This window comes from Sorex fumeus, unplaced genomic scaffold (genome assembly GCF_029834395.1).
Source record: "Sorex fumeus unplaced genomic scaffold, SorFum_2.1 ptg000098l, whole genome shotgun sequence".
In the NCBI taxonomy this organism is placed as follows: Eukaryota; Metazoa; Chordata; class Mammalia; order Eulipotyphla; family Soricidae; genus Sorex; species Sorex fumeus.
The window spans coordinates 12990431-13004954 of record NW_026606155.1 but is presented as its reverse complement, the minus strand read 5'-3'; positions in this window follow the sequence as shown (position 1 = coordinate 13004954).

The window sequence follows — 14524 nt, the reverse complement described above, 5'->3', positions numbered from 1 at the left end:
ATGATAGTTTTAAAGTATCTGTATATATTCATATGTGTGTATATTTATATATGTTGATTCTCAGTTATGTACACCTATATCCATCTAATGTTATAATGCATGTCACTTCAATAAAAATGGAAAACATATTAGTGCTCATAATTTATAAGATTGTAAGATTTGTAAGATGTGGTATAATAAACTAATAACTCATATCTCTCACTAGAATTCCTTTGTTAGTGTACTATTGCATGCACTATTCTATGAACTTTGACAATATCCTATAAGATAAAAATCTAGCACCATGATTTATTTATGATTATATTTCCAACATCTAGTATTACATTCACAATAGCCTCTTAACAAATTTGTGTTTTAGATGCAATCAAATTGCAAGTGCCAAACTATAATTCTCCTTTTTAGTTCATTGTATCAAGGGTCCATGTTTTCCTTTGCGTTCACCCCACTTATTTGCCATATATTTCTATCATAAAACTTTTTGCATTCTGTCACATCAATGTGTCAGTGTAATAACTGTATGTTGTTATGTGCAAAGTATCTATCAGAAGTGTCTTACCCAAACACACATGTATAAGTCCTCAGTTTCTGTGTGCCTGGAGTTCAGATATGGAATTCAGTTCAGAACTGAATTCTCTAGTCAGGGTTTCATTGCAAAAAAATCAAGATATTGCTTGATTTCACAGCATTGAAATTTGAAACACAGCATTCTTCTCCAAGTGCATTGCTTATGACAGAAATAATTTTTGTGCTCCTTCACGGCAGAGGTACCATTTTTTCTGATAACACTTGTCAAGCGACTCTGCTCTGTGACCTCTGTTCCTTGCTGGAGAGCCACTTGTCTTGCAAAATAGTTTTACTCTTTTGGTGTCAACAGGAGAGTGAGCGCTTGCCACTGCTTTATGTCTACTTCTGTTAGGTTCACCAGTGTTTATCGCCTGCCTTTGTAGACCTATCCAGCAAATCAGTGTGACCATTCTGTTATACATGGCTGAACAACATGAGCCTGCAGTGCTCATGAGGTCATGTAATACAATAATAGAACCTCAGCCTACGGTTTATCCGTCATAAACTCCACCCAATGGAGCTGTCGCCTTGGTTCTCCAAATTATCCACCATTTGATTGATGTCAATTAAACTGATTATGAATTATAATAATAATATTTATCAATTTATATGGTATAGTCATGGTATAATATTACATTAAATTCTTAGACCCTGTAGTGGGGACATAGTAATAGTAAAGAGTTTGCTTTGCATTTCTCTGACTGGTTTCAATCCTTAACACACTGAAGTTCCACTAAGAGTGATCCCTGAGAGCAGCTGGATATGGCCTCAAAATGTCCCCTGAAGTACATACATACATACATATATACATACATACTTACATACATTCTCAGACCATTCTACATTCAAAAGAAGAGGAATACGCAGTTTATGTATAATCTTAATGTCTTAAAATTGAGTTCTACTGCACTGAGAACAATAAAGAGTCATGTCCCTTTATTCTCTATATTCCTGTCACCTTCTTTATATTCCTGTCACCCAGTGGAGTGCACAATGAATAATTGATGAACAAAATAATAATTGAATGTATGAATTAAAAGCATTCTCTTTCGGAGGAGGGGTGTGCCAGGTCACAAGTGGTTCTCAGGAGGCTCATAGACCTTTCCCCATGGCACTTTTATTTTCTTTTTTGGGTCACACCCAATGATACTCAGGGGTTACGTCTGGTTCTGCACTTGGGATTTACTCATGGCAGTGCTCAGGGGGTCATATGGTATGCTGGGAATTGAACCCTGGTTGGCTGAATGTAAGGCAAATACCCTACTGACTGTGCTATTGCTCCATCCCCTCTTCCCATGACTCTTCACCAAGCCAGCTATTCAGTGTGAGGGCCTGAGGATTAAGCTACCTGATAACAGCTGTGCTGGAAATATCCAGTCATCCTGGCTGTGCCCAGAGACATCCTTGGCTGCGCCCAATGGTGCTCATGACTGACAGGACTACAACCAGCATAACCCCCAACTGTGGTACTATATGGTACTATATCTGTCTTAAAAATTATGTTTATGCTAACTGTCCCACACAGCAAAGCCTGGAAAGTTACCTGTGACATATTCGATATGCCAAACACAGTAACAACAAGTCTCAAAATGGAGAAGTTACTGGGCCTGCTGGAGCAAATCGATGAATAACGGGAGGACAGTGTAGTACAGTGCAGTGATAATTTGCCAATGCTAAAGAAAATGAGGAACCATGTATCTAAATTTTGTATTATAGCCCTAAGTTAATGCCATTAATTTTACTGAGATATTGTTGGAATTTGAAGCACCGTATAAGTGTTCATTTCACAATTTTTTCTTTTCTTTTCTTTTGCTATCGGCTGGAGCGATAGCACAGCGGGTAGGGCGTTTGCCTTGCACTCGGCCAACATGGCCGACAGAGTTCTATTCCTCCGCCCCTCTCGGAGAGCCCGGCAAGCTACCGAGAGTATTTGATATGCCAGACACAGTAACAACAAAGTCTCCAATGGAGACGTTACTGGGCCTGCTCGAGCAAATCGATGATCAACGGGAGGGCCTTTACCTTTACCTTACCTTTACCTTTTCTTTTGAGTACCTTGCTAGAGTCTTACCTTTTATCCATAAATAAAAATTGACTACAGTTTTTAAGATATCCCTAAGTAAGTACTTAATGGAATCACGTTGTCACTTTGAAAATTATAACAACCCTTTTGACTACAAGGAAGTTTCCAGCATGCTTCAGGAGGCAGCTTATATTGCTGGCTTTCCCATCAGATTCTATGAGAAACAGCCATCTTTGGATTTTTGACACAAGTTTGTGTAGGCAAGCAAAGAGTCATTTATTTGAAATTTTCTTAAAAATTGTCCAACTGAAGAGAGTAGAAATATTTCAATAATTCAAATAATGAAGAAGTAGAAAGGAATTATATAATATAATCTGCATACTTTACAAGTTATGTTAGACATGTGGCTAGAGTAAAATCTGTCAGTTTTAATATCTCAAAGGAGTTCAAAAGAGCTGTTTCAGGGAAATTTAGAAATATACTACCTCCTTTTTTCACTTTGTCTCCCTTTTCACTGGGACATTTCTTTTGATCTAATTCTAATCTCAAGGTTACCACTATTGTTTTACATTTTTATGAATATTCTAAACCTAATCATTAGTAACACAGAAAAGCTGATTTAGAAAACTGTCTTTAAAAAAATAGTGGCATTATGACACAAATGAAAGAAAGGGCAGTAGTGCTCAGAAATGTTTTTTTATTCATGCTTTTTCATAATTTTCTGTATAATTGGCAATTAACCTCTATTATACCTCAAGTCCTTTACTTTAAAATGAAATCTTTTCTGAAGGAAAGACACTGGTTTTTTTTGAAATGCTTCCATTTTTAACCTTTTCAACTTTGCCCAGTGAGAATAATTAGTATTTACACCAAAGACTAAGAATCAGGAGTTCACTCATACTAATTTGCACCTAGAAGAAGTCACTTGAGTAAAAATCAATTTATAGGAAGTGTATAGGTTGTAACATTACTTTTACTTTAGAGTTTATCTGAAACTTTAGAGTTTTAAGGAGGTATATATATCAGTCTTCTTGCATGATTTTTAGAATTTCCTTTGTTAAGAGACATCTTGTTTCCTAATATTCCTACCCACATTTACGCATTTAGAATAAAATGTTTCCAGTAAATTTAGCACTACATCACTTATAAGTACCTCAAATTTTCTTTAAAAAAATCTCATGAAATTATCTTATTTCTTAGGCATTACGCTGGTTAAGAATAAACATTCTTATCCAGAGAAGTGCCTATTTTGATTTAGAATAGATTTTTAAGAAAACAAGAATGCTGGAAACAGTAATCTTTATTTATCTCAATAACCGCATTTATGGGCTAACTACATTGCCAAGAGATTTTTGAAATTACTATTTAATCTGTATTTAAACTGTTTTGGCAAAGAATTATGTAAATTTGAAAAAGGGGGCTTCTCTGAAATCTTTTCTCAGTAATATTGTGACAGTAGGAATGGAGGGCACTGTGCCAGGTAAATTTAATCAGTCACTTTAAATATCACCCATCAGAAAAGTAGCACTGTAGCACAATCCTCCCGTTGTTTCTCAATTTGCTCTAGCGGGCACCAGTAAGGTCTCACAACAAATTGAATAGTAGCCAATCAAAACGGACAATGAGAGAGCTGGGGGCAGGAGATGGTAGCAGATAAAATGAACCCCTACCCCACTCTGGTCAAGTCACCCCTTTTACCCTTTTTGTTCTTTGTCCCTTTATCCTTTTCTCTCTTCCTCACAATCTCCATCGCCTACACACCCAGACCAACTGCAGGCAGGATCCAGTAGGGCTCTTGCACCAGGACAGATGACAGGTTCCAGTAGGGCTGCCGACCCAGGCAGTGACCGTTATCTAGCAATGGAGTCTCTCCCGCAGGCACATGTTGGTGAGCAGAGATTAGGAGACTAGAACAACTGGACAGCTGGGATAGAGTCCAAGAAAGGCCAGGAAACAAAATTTCAGACTAGGAAAGTATACACTGAATAGAGAATGGAGTGGAGACCAGACCAGGCAATTTCACACTGGAGGCCAGCTGATGGCATGGGGCAGGAAAAAGGACTGGGGCAGTTTAGACTGGATTAGTGCATCGTGCACTGTTGAAAGCACAGGCCTAGTCATTCACAGAGGGACCCTGACCCATCTATTTGAACAACACTCTAACTTGTTATCCATCATAGATTTGAATGCAAATCTTTGATACAATTCCCACCTGCTCAGGAAAATCCAATTCTTTTGCTAACAGTATGACTTACTTTTGTTAGGATTTACCATGATAAAACCTATCTTTGAACATTTGTTGCACATGTTATCACTTTATAACGACAACAAAAAATATTCTATTGTGTCTGCTATTCACATCATACAAATTAAATTAGAAATTTTGCAGATTTTTTGTTTGAAAGTTTCAAATGTCCAGTTTACAATAATTAGAATAAAAAGCATAGTTCTGATATTAAAGCTCACATAATTAAAATCATACTAGGAGTGATAGCACAGCGGTAGGGTGTTTACCTTGTGTGCAGCCAGCCCAGCCAAGCTGGGTTCAATTCCTCTGCCTCTCTCGGAGAGCCTGGCAAGCTCTAGATAGCTCTGCAAGCCTGGCAAGATATCGAGAGTATCTTGCCCACACGGCAAAGCCTGGCAAGATACCCATAATGTATTCAATATGCCGAACACAGTAACAATTCTCAAAAATGGAGACGTTACTGGGCCCACTTGAGCAAATCGATGAACAGGAGGACAGTGCTACATAGTCACTTTTACTTTTTCCTGCTTCTCTTCTTTTCTTTTTGGTATTCAGGCCACACTCAGCAGTGCTAGGGGATTACTCCTGGTTCATGCTCAGGGATCATTCCTGGTGGAGTCTAGAGATCATCTAGGGTTCCAGGGACTGAATCCGGTTTGTTGTATGCAAGGCAAGCATTTTAACCTCTGTACTGTCTCTCTGGTCCCGTATTCATCACTAGATCACTTGACTTCCGTTAATCGTCGATTTGCTCGAGCAGGCACCAGCAATGTCTCCATTTGTCCCTGTCGCGTGCTAGTGTAGCCCAGTGGCGTCTGTTCAATCTAGGAACACAAAAAGTCTCAAACCGATCATTCATGATCTTGATGAAGAAGTCTGACCATCTGGTAGGTGGGTGCCGCGTAGTCTTTTGATATCCCGTGGAATTCAGTCGGTAACAGCTCTAGTCCAGCGGTCGTCTCTAAATCTCATTACGTGACCAACCCAGCTGATTTTGACACCTTGGCAAATGAGATAGCATCCCTCATTCTTGATTGTCGACAGAGGTCGGAATTCCGAATTCTTTCTCTCATTTGAGTGAAACGTGATATTCCAAGCATAGCTCTTTCAATTCTTCTTTGGGAGACCCGAATAGCATTCTCATCCTGTTTGTGTAGGGCCCAGGTCTCTGAGGCATATGTTAATGCAGGAAGAACAGTGCAATCAAAGAGATGTGCCCAGAGCTGGAGGTTCTTCGTCCTCTTAGCTATTTCTTCGATGCTCTTGAAGGGGTTCCAAGCCGCTCTCATCCTCCTGCGCAGCTCGGGTGCCAGGTCATTTGACTTCTTGACCTAGGTACACATAGCTGTTGCATTCGGAGATGGTCGTTCCATTGAGAGCGAATGGAGTGTCAAGGACGAGGCTGTTTCTCATAAACATTGTCTTCGTAAGATTCAGCTATAGTCCGACCTTCTTTAAAGAAGGCCCATATTCATGTTCAAGTATAATTTCTGGTTTTGAAAAGGAAGAATGAGTGGAAAGATGAGAGAGGATTTTAATCTGGAAACATCACCTCTGAAAAGACAATGAGAATTTCTTATCAGATAGTTTTTAGAAAGTTATTTTCTAAATCCTAATTTTAACTCTATATTTTCTAAATTGTGTGTTCTAGAAAAGTGCCTTGACTCTCTGCTACTTCTCCTTTCTCACCTTTTTGGCATTTGTTTTTCTTTTTGGGTAACACCCGATGCACAGGGGTTACTCCCAGCGCTGCCCTCAGAAAGCAAACCTGGCTGTGCTCAGGGGACCATATTGGACGCTGGTAATTGAACCTGGGTTAGCCGTGTACAAGGCAAGTGCCCTACCCACTGTGCTATTGCTCCAGCTCCATTGGCATTTTTAATAAATCAATCTCTCACACTGAATTATGCTTTCATAGCATGTTGAGTTGGTGTGCAAAGAAAAAATGAGGGAGTAAATACTATTCAAGAAGACAGAATTTGTGAGAGTCCCTGGAGGCAAAGCAAAGAAATAAATTATTCTTTAAAAAATGTTTTATATAAAGATGATATTCATGTGAAGACAGTGCTTAGTTCTGTCCTGTTCTCTCTTTCCCTCTATCTCTTTGCCTCCTTCCACTCTATCTCTCTCTGTCTTCTGTCTCCATTTCTGTCTCTCAGATTTACATAAAGAAGTAAAATTACTATACTAGAACTGTATTAATTCACACATTGAAATAAGAAAAAAATCTCATAGATTACACTTCCTAAAGGTCTGACCTAAATGATGGTTTGCTCGTGAGTCTGACTTGCTGGAATTATTTGACAGCAGACATTTTTCATAACTTGCATTAATTTAATCAACCCTTCAAATTGTGATGAAAAGACTTGAACTGCATGTACATAGACAATAATGGAATATTCCATATTTTATTAATAGTAATCTCATGAAAATTGATAAAGTGCCGATCTAAATATTTGATATGGAGTACACAGATTTACAGGAGGTATTTATTTGTAAACCGCTAGTGTTCTTGTTATCTTGTGAGTCTGATTGTGATAGAATTAAAGTAATAAGTAAAGGCCCTCCCGTTGATCGTCGATTTGCTCGAGCGGGCCCAGTAACGTCTCCATTGGAGACTTTGTTGTTACTGTGTCTGGCATATGGAATACTCTCGGTAGCTTGCCGGGCTCTCCGAGAGGGGCGGAGGAATCGAACTCGGGTCGGCCATGTTGGCCGCTTCTAAGGCGAACGCCCTACCCGCTGTGCTATCGCTCCAGCCCTTATGCAGTGCTAATTAAATGTATAGATAAATCTAAAGGAGATAGACTTTTGTAACAAGGAAAGAGTATTTATTTTCTATCGACCTGAGTTCGATTCCTCCGCCCCTCTCGGAGAGCCCGGCAAGCTACCAAGAGTATTCGATATGCCAGACACAGTAACAACAAAGTCTCCAATGGAGACGTTACTGGGCCCGCTCGAGCAAATCGACGATCAACGGGAGGGCCTTTACCTTTTAGGGCCTTTATCCTTGATTTAGCTAAAAAATTTCTAGGATATAGCTGGCTTACATGGAAGAGCCATGAAAAACACTCAATATCATCTTTCAATTGACTTTGTTCCATCAGTAAACAAGAGAACTCTGATAAAAAGAAAATATAAAACCATATGACCATATCAATAGATGCAGAAAAAAGCATTTGACAAGATCCATCACCCGTTTATGATGAAAACCCTCGCCAAAATGGGCATAGAGGGGACTTTCCTCAATATAGTTAAAGCCATCTATCACAAGCCTACAGCAGCATCATCCTCAAAGGGGAAAAACTGAGAGCCTTTGCCTTAAGATCAGGGATGAGACAAGGATGCCCACTCTCTCCACTGCTGTTCAATATAGTACTGGAAGTACTTGCAATTGCGATTAGGCAAGAAAAAGATATTAAGGGCATCCAGGTAGAAAAGGAAGAGATCAAGCTCTCCCTATTCACAGATGATATGATACTAAGAGAAACCTAAAACCTGTACCAAGAAACTCCTAGAAACAATAGACTTGTATAGTAAAGTTTCAGGATATAAAATCAATGCCCAGAAGTCCATGGCTTTTCTATATGCAATAGTGAGTTCTAGAAGGTGACATGAAAAAAACAATCCCGTTCACAATCGTGCCCTGGAAAATCAACTCTCTAGGAATTAGCTTAACTAAGGAAGTAAAGGACTTGTACAAAGAAAACTACAAAACGTTACTTCAGGAAATAAAAGAGGAAATGAGGAAATGGAAAAATATCCCCTGCTCATGGATCAGGAGAATTAACATTGTCAAAGTGCCAACCTGGGTTCAATTCCTCCAACCCTCTCAGAGAGCCTGGCAAAACTACTGAGAGTATCTCATCTGTATGGCAGAGCATGGCAAGCTCCCCGTGTAGTATTCAACATGCCAAAAACAGTAACAAAAAATCTTACGATGGAGACGTTACTGGTGCTTGCTTGAACAAATTGATGATCAGCGGGAAAACAGTGCTACAGTGCATTGAAAAGGATACATAATATTCTATCATAGAATAGTAAATAAACTATAATTTTGAGTAATGAAGCATAATGCTGAATTATTTATATGCAATAATATCTATTGCATGTATAAAGAGAAGTTTGAGTAGAAATACTTTCAGTTATTAATATTGTTTTCACTGGATAGTGAGATTTTATTGTTGTAATCTTTGTACTGAGAATATTACTTCAAATTCCAGAAGGTAGTTATGTCATTTTTGTGATGGAGAAAAAAAATAGATCAAATATATTTCCTAGATACAGAATGTTTGTTTGTTTCACCCTTAAGGAAACTTTTCTGATGAGGTGGGGTTTTCATAAGAATAAAAATATTTTTGTTTGTTTATTTTTGGATCACACCCAGAATTGATTGAGGTTACTCCTAGCTTCATGCTCAGGTATTACTTCTGATGAGTTCAGGGTATCATATGGGATGCCAGGGCGTGAACTCTTATTTGGCTATATGAGTTCTTAAGCAAATTTGCACTGTTATATTAACCGTCCTCCTTTTCTTTTACAGCCACCTTCTTTGTTATCTTGAATTCAAGCACTGCAAGTAGACCTATTGCTATTCTATTCCAGTTCTGATTTGGGAAGTAATACTTCTTTCTTGGTTCTCCAAAACTCTGTTTTTAGTTAACAAATTCATTTTTTCCCATCATGGGATTTACTATTTTTTCATAATTAATTATTTCATGTAAGCTTACTTCTAAATTATTCACCTTTATTGAGATACAATATTTTTTACAATAATTTTTTGCTTAATTTAACTTTTTATTTTCTACAATATTCCTAATGTGAGGTTACCTGGATTATTCACTAAGTTTGCTTGATTCTGGAAGAAGTATATGACTCATTTTGAATTCCTATCTTGCATGTACTTTCTCATTTATTCAGTGGACTTCTGTAGATATATATTTTATACTGATCTTGTTCAAATAGAAAACATTAAACATGGCTGCAAGATAAGATAAATGCTCCCCTTCCCTCCTGATGTCTAATCATAGACTTTTGACAGGTGACATAGTTGTTAAAAACCCATATTTACTTCCCAAATATACCTATGAGACTTCCTTTGTCTTCATTTTTATTATTTATATAGCAATTCACATATTTAGATATAATTTAAATTTTATAAACTTATTTTTGAAGTTAAGCTTCTGAGATTTAAAAACACATTTCCTGCTAAGAAAACTATGCTGCGGAACAATGGCTTTGGGTTAATAACAATTTTTGTAGCTAATGTTCCAAAATGTTTTTAGTCGCTAGCTAAAATTACAAATTGCACAGATTTATAAATAATGAACAATAATCAAGAAGTAATTTCGGTATTAGAATCATCAAAAAAGTGTTTCTGAGTAGTACTTTGTCTCAATTTAATGGTAATGTATTTTGTTGCATTTTAGAGGTTGGATGCAAGAAAAATAGAAAGAGCCTAAATGGATTTCACTAGATTTGGGAAACTCAAAGTACTTATCCACATCAGAGATTTGCGTATGATCTATAGAGTGGAAGTTTTACTCACCTGTCTGAGAAGAAATGGCAGAGTGAAGTGGAATATAATATGGATACTGCTCTATAGGCTAACTCGAGAGAAGAGATCCCATTTCTCACACAGAGGTTTTTGGAATAAAATCAATAGGTCTCCATTTTCTCCATTTAAGACACAGAGAAAATGCAGCACTACTTTGAAACAGGGGTGAAAGCTACAACACATTGCTTGCTGAAGAGTATGAACCTGCTCATTTATGCATGAGATTCAGCCTCACGGTGAAAATGGAAAATAACCCTGCAGCATTTATCAGCTTTGGGACTGCTTCTTGGATGGTACTGGGGGTTGGCCCTTTACATAGGAAGACAAATAACGCTTCAGTAGAGAGCAGCGGCAGCAATGTAATGTGCTACAGGGGCAAGGCATGGGCCAATGTAATTGGCTACAGTACCTGGAAGCTAAGTCTGGGTTTCCACAATACTTGGTAAAGTTTTATCTTCCCCATGATGAGGAATCTTAGAGTATTTGACATAATTTGTTATTCAATCCTTTCTTTAGATATGTGCACATTAATTTTCTACAAATATCTCTAAAAAAACTGCTGTATTCAACATACATGCATTATAATTAATGCAATATCACTCTTGTGGTATTATGTCATGAGTTATATTTTATAGGGAATAATAAAATTCCCTTCTTACTCTGTCAGCAGATGGTAGGGTGAAAACTCAGTCCTTTTTACTGAAAATCCCTAAAGCTTTTACTGAACATACTGGATCTTAAAAACTTTATCTCTTTGACAGAAATAGATGCCAAGTTTTCAAACTGGATTATTTCTAGAATTAACTCAGATGTCTTCTCTTTCCTTTTCTATGCCCCACCCCCAATATACACACTCATTTTTAGGTGAATTAACTCTTTACTATTCCTGCACTGCAGTACTGTCTTGTAGTAATGTTCTCCCATTGTTCATCTATTTGCTGAAGCAGGCACCAGTAGCATCTCCATTGTGAGACTTGTTACTGTTTTTGGCATATCGAATACGTCACGGGTAGCTTGCCAGATTTTGCCATGCAGGTGGAATACTCTCGATAGCTTGTTGGGCTCTCTGAATGGGGTGGAAGAATCAAACCTGGGTTAGTCACGTGCAAGGTAAATGCCCTACCCAAAAAGCTATTGCTCCTGTCCTCACTATTCCTAATAGATATTAAAAAACACTGGATAACATGCAGGTATTTAAAACATTTAAACACTTTCAGAATCAGACCAAGCACAGAAAGGTGATATGGAATAAGAAGTTAAAAAGTACAAATTTCCAATTATATTATAAATAAGTCACAGTCCAGTCACTGTCACCATCCTTCTGTTGTTCATCAATTTTGTTCGAGCAGGCCCAATAACGTCTCCATCATGAGACTTGTTGTTACTGTGTTTTTGGCATATCGAATACATCACGGGTAGCTTGCCAGGCTCTGCCATGCAGGCAAGATACTCTCGGTAGCTTGCCGGGCTCCCCGAGAGGGGCAGAGGAATCGAACTCGGGTCGGCCATGTTGGCCACTTGTAAGGCAAATGCCCTACCACTGTGCTCTCGCTCCAGCCCTGCAGCGATACATAAGTCATGGGGATATATTATACATCACAGTTATTGTGAGTGTGACGTCATCTAATACACAATGCAATCATATATTACACAGTGTGATGGTATGATGACTTTACTGTATTACCTACTGATAGTGGCTAACAAATAATATAATATATATATATATATATATATATATATTGCTTTTTGGGTCACACCTGGCAATGCACAGGGTTTATTCCCGGCTCTGCATGCAGAAATTACTCCTGATGGTGCTCAGGGGACCATATGGGATTCTGGGAATCAATCAGGGTTGGTAGCGTGCAAGGCAAATGCCCTAGCCATTCTACTATCACTCAAGCCCCTATAAAATTTTATTACAAGAAAATATTATATATAAGAACATCACAAGGGAAGGTATTGTATATGTGAACTAGATCAATTGTGGAGATAACTTCACAAAAAATACATCTAAACACTAAATATATTGAAACTAAGTATGCAAACACTGTTGCTTACTTAAAACTAATACAACATTATATTTCGATAGCACAGCGGGTAGGGCGTTCGCCTTACACGCGGCCAACATGGCCGACCCGAGTTCGATTCCTCCGCCCCTCTCGGAGAGCCCAGCAAGCTACCAAGAGTATTCGATATGCCAGACACAGTAACAACAAAGTCTGCAATAGAGACGTTACTGGGCCCACTCGAACAAATCGACGATCAACGGGAGGGCCTTTACCTTTAACTTACCTTTACCTCAATTAGAAATAAAGGGAAATCTACAAAGAAATATAACACACTGGACATTATCATTAATGCCCAATATTCATATTTCATTCTATTTTTTGAAATACCACATTTCACACACACTAGTTTTCTTGTTTTCATTTTTGCCAAGTCGGATTTAACCAGTATTTGAATGTTTTTAAAAAACAAATTATGCAATTAGGGCCAGAGATTTAGTGCAGGGATTAAGGTACTTGTTTTGCATGGAGCTGACCCCAAGTATATCCCCAACACTGCATATGATCACCTGAGCTTCACTAGGAATGATTTCTGAGTACCAAAACAGGAGTGATCTCAGGGGATTGCCCTGCCACAGAGACGGGGGGATGGGGGGATGGGGGTGGGAGGGATATTATCCATGGTGGTGGAAAATGGGCACTGGTGGAGGGATGGGTATCTGATCATTGTATAATTGAAACCAAAGCACAAAAAATTGTAAATTTACAACTTTAAAAAAAAAATAAAATAAAATAAAGGGGAAAAAAATGAAAATCAAAAAAAAAAAAAAAACAGGAGTGATCTCTGAGCACAGAGCCAGAAGTAATTCATGAGAACTACCTTTGTAGCCTCACTTTCACAAACCTCGTACAGTACTTTTTAAAAATAGTTTGTAGTTATGTGGTGATGATAATTATACAGTGAAACATAATAAGTTCCCAGGGCTGTCTACCAGGTGTTCTACCTGGGAATGTCTCCACCTTAAGTGGAAAATACTTCCTTTATAGCTTCATTGCCATTACCCTGATATTATTAATAATTTTTAAACAATGGTCTAGCATCTTCATCTTATAGTGAACCTTGCATCTGATGTAGACAATTCTGTATTTCTTTAAAATAATGTACACTCAACTTAATAATAATATTTCCTTCATTATTTAAAGAATTATTAAATAACTCTCCCATATAAACCAGCAGTACCACTTCTTGGCATCTATCCCCCTCAAACACACACACACACACACACACACAAATAATTTAAAAGGGTATGCTCCGTACTATGTTTATTTCTGCACTTAGTACAATAGCTAAGATATAAAAACAACCCAAATGCCCATTAACCTATGAATGGATCAAGAAGTTTTGATATTTATACATAATAGGTTTCTATTAACTCTAAAAATAACAAAATCATGGAATTTACAACAATGTGTATGGAGCAAAAGGACATTAGACATTATGCTTATTGAAGGCAATCAGAATGAAAGGAACAGATATAGAACAATTAATTTCTCTTATATGTGGGACTTAAAGATACACAACAATGTAACAGAGAAGATTCAAGAGAAGATTGAGCCAAGAGGGGTTACTGATCGGTACAAATCAGTTGGAGTGGGTGAAGGAAGCAGTTCAGGATTATTTGGAGAAGGAGATGCATATACTGTTAATGGGTATAGTGCTAGAATTATGTCATTGAGACAACCTTATTAAAACTTTTAAAGCAAAATAGTTTTGCTATTAATAGTCTCACACATGAATAAAGTTCCATGGAACCCAGGTATTGCAGAACTTTGTGACCTTAGACTCTGGGCTCAACGAGACCCCGGGGAACAAAGATCCTCTGCCTGCTTCCCCCAGTCTCTGGTAACCCAGGGGTCACACCCGTAAACCACTCCTGCTGGCACCAGATAATCTCCTCATCAGCCACCCTTCAGAACTCACAGCTGCTTCTCCCATAAGGGAGCATAAAATGAGTCTCCCATTAGCATGCCACCGGACTCCACTCCAGGCTTTTTTCACTTAAGGTGCCCCAGAGTGGAGCATGTGAGAGCTCTCCCACCCCAAGGGACCCAGCCCCGGTAGCCAA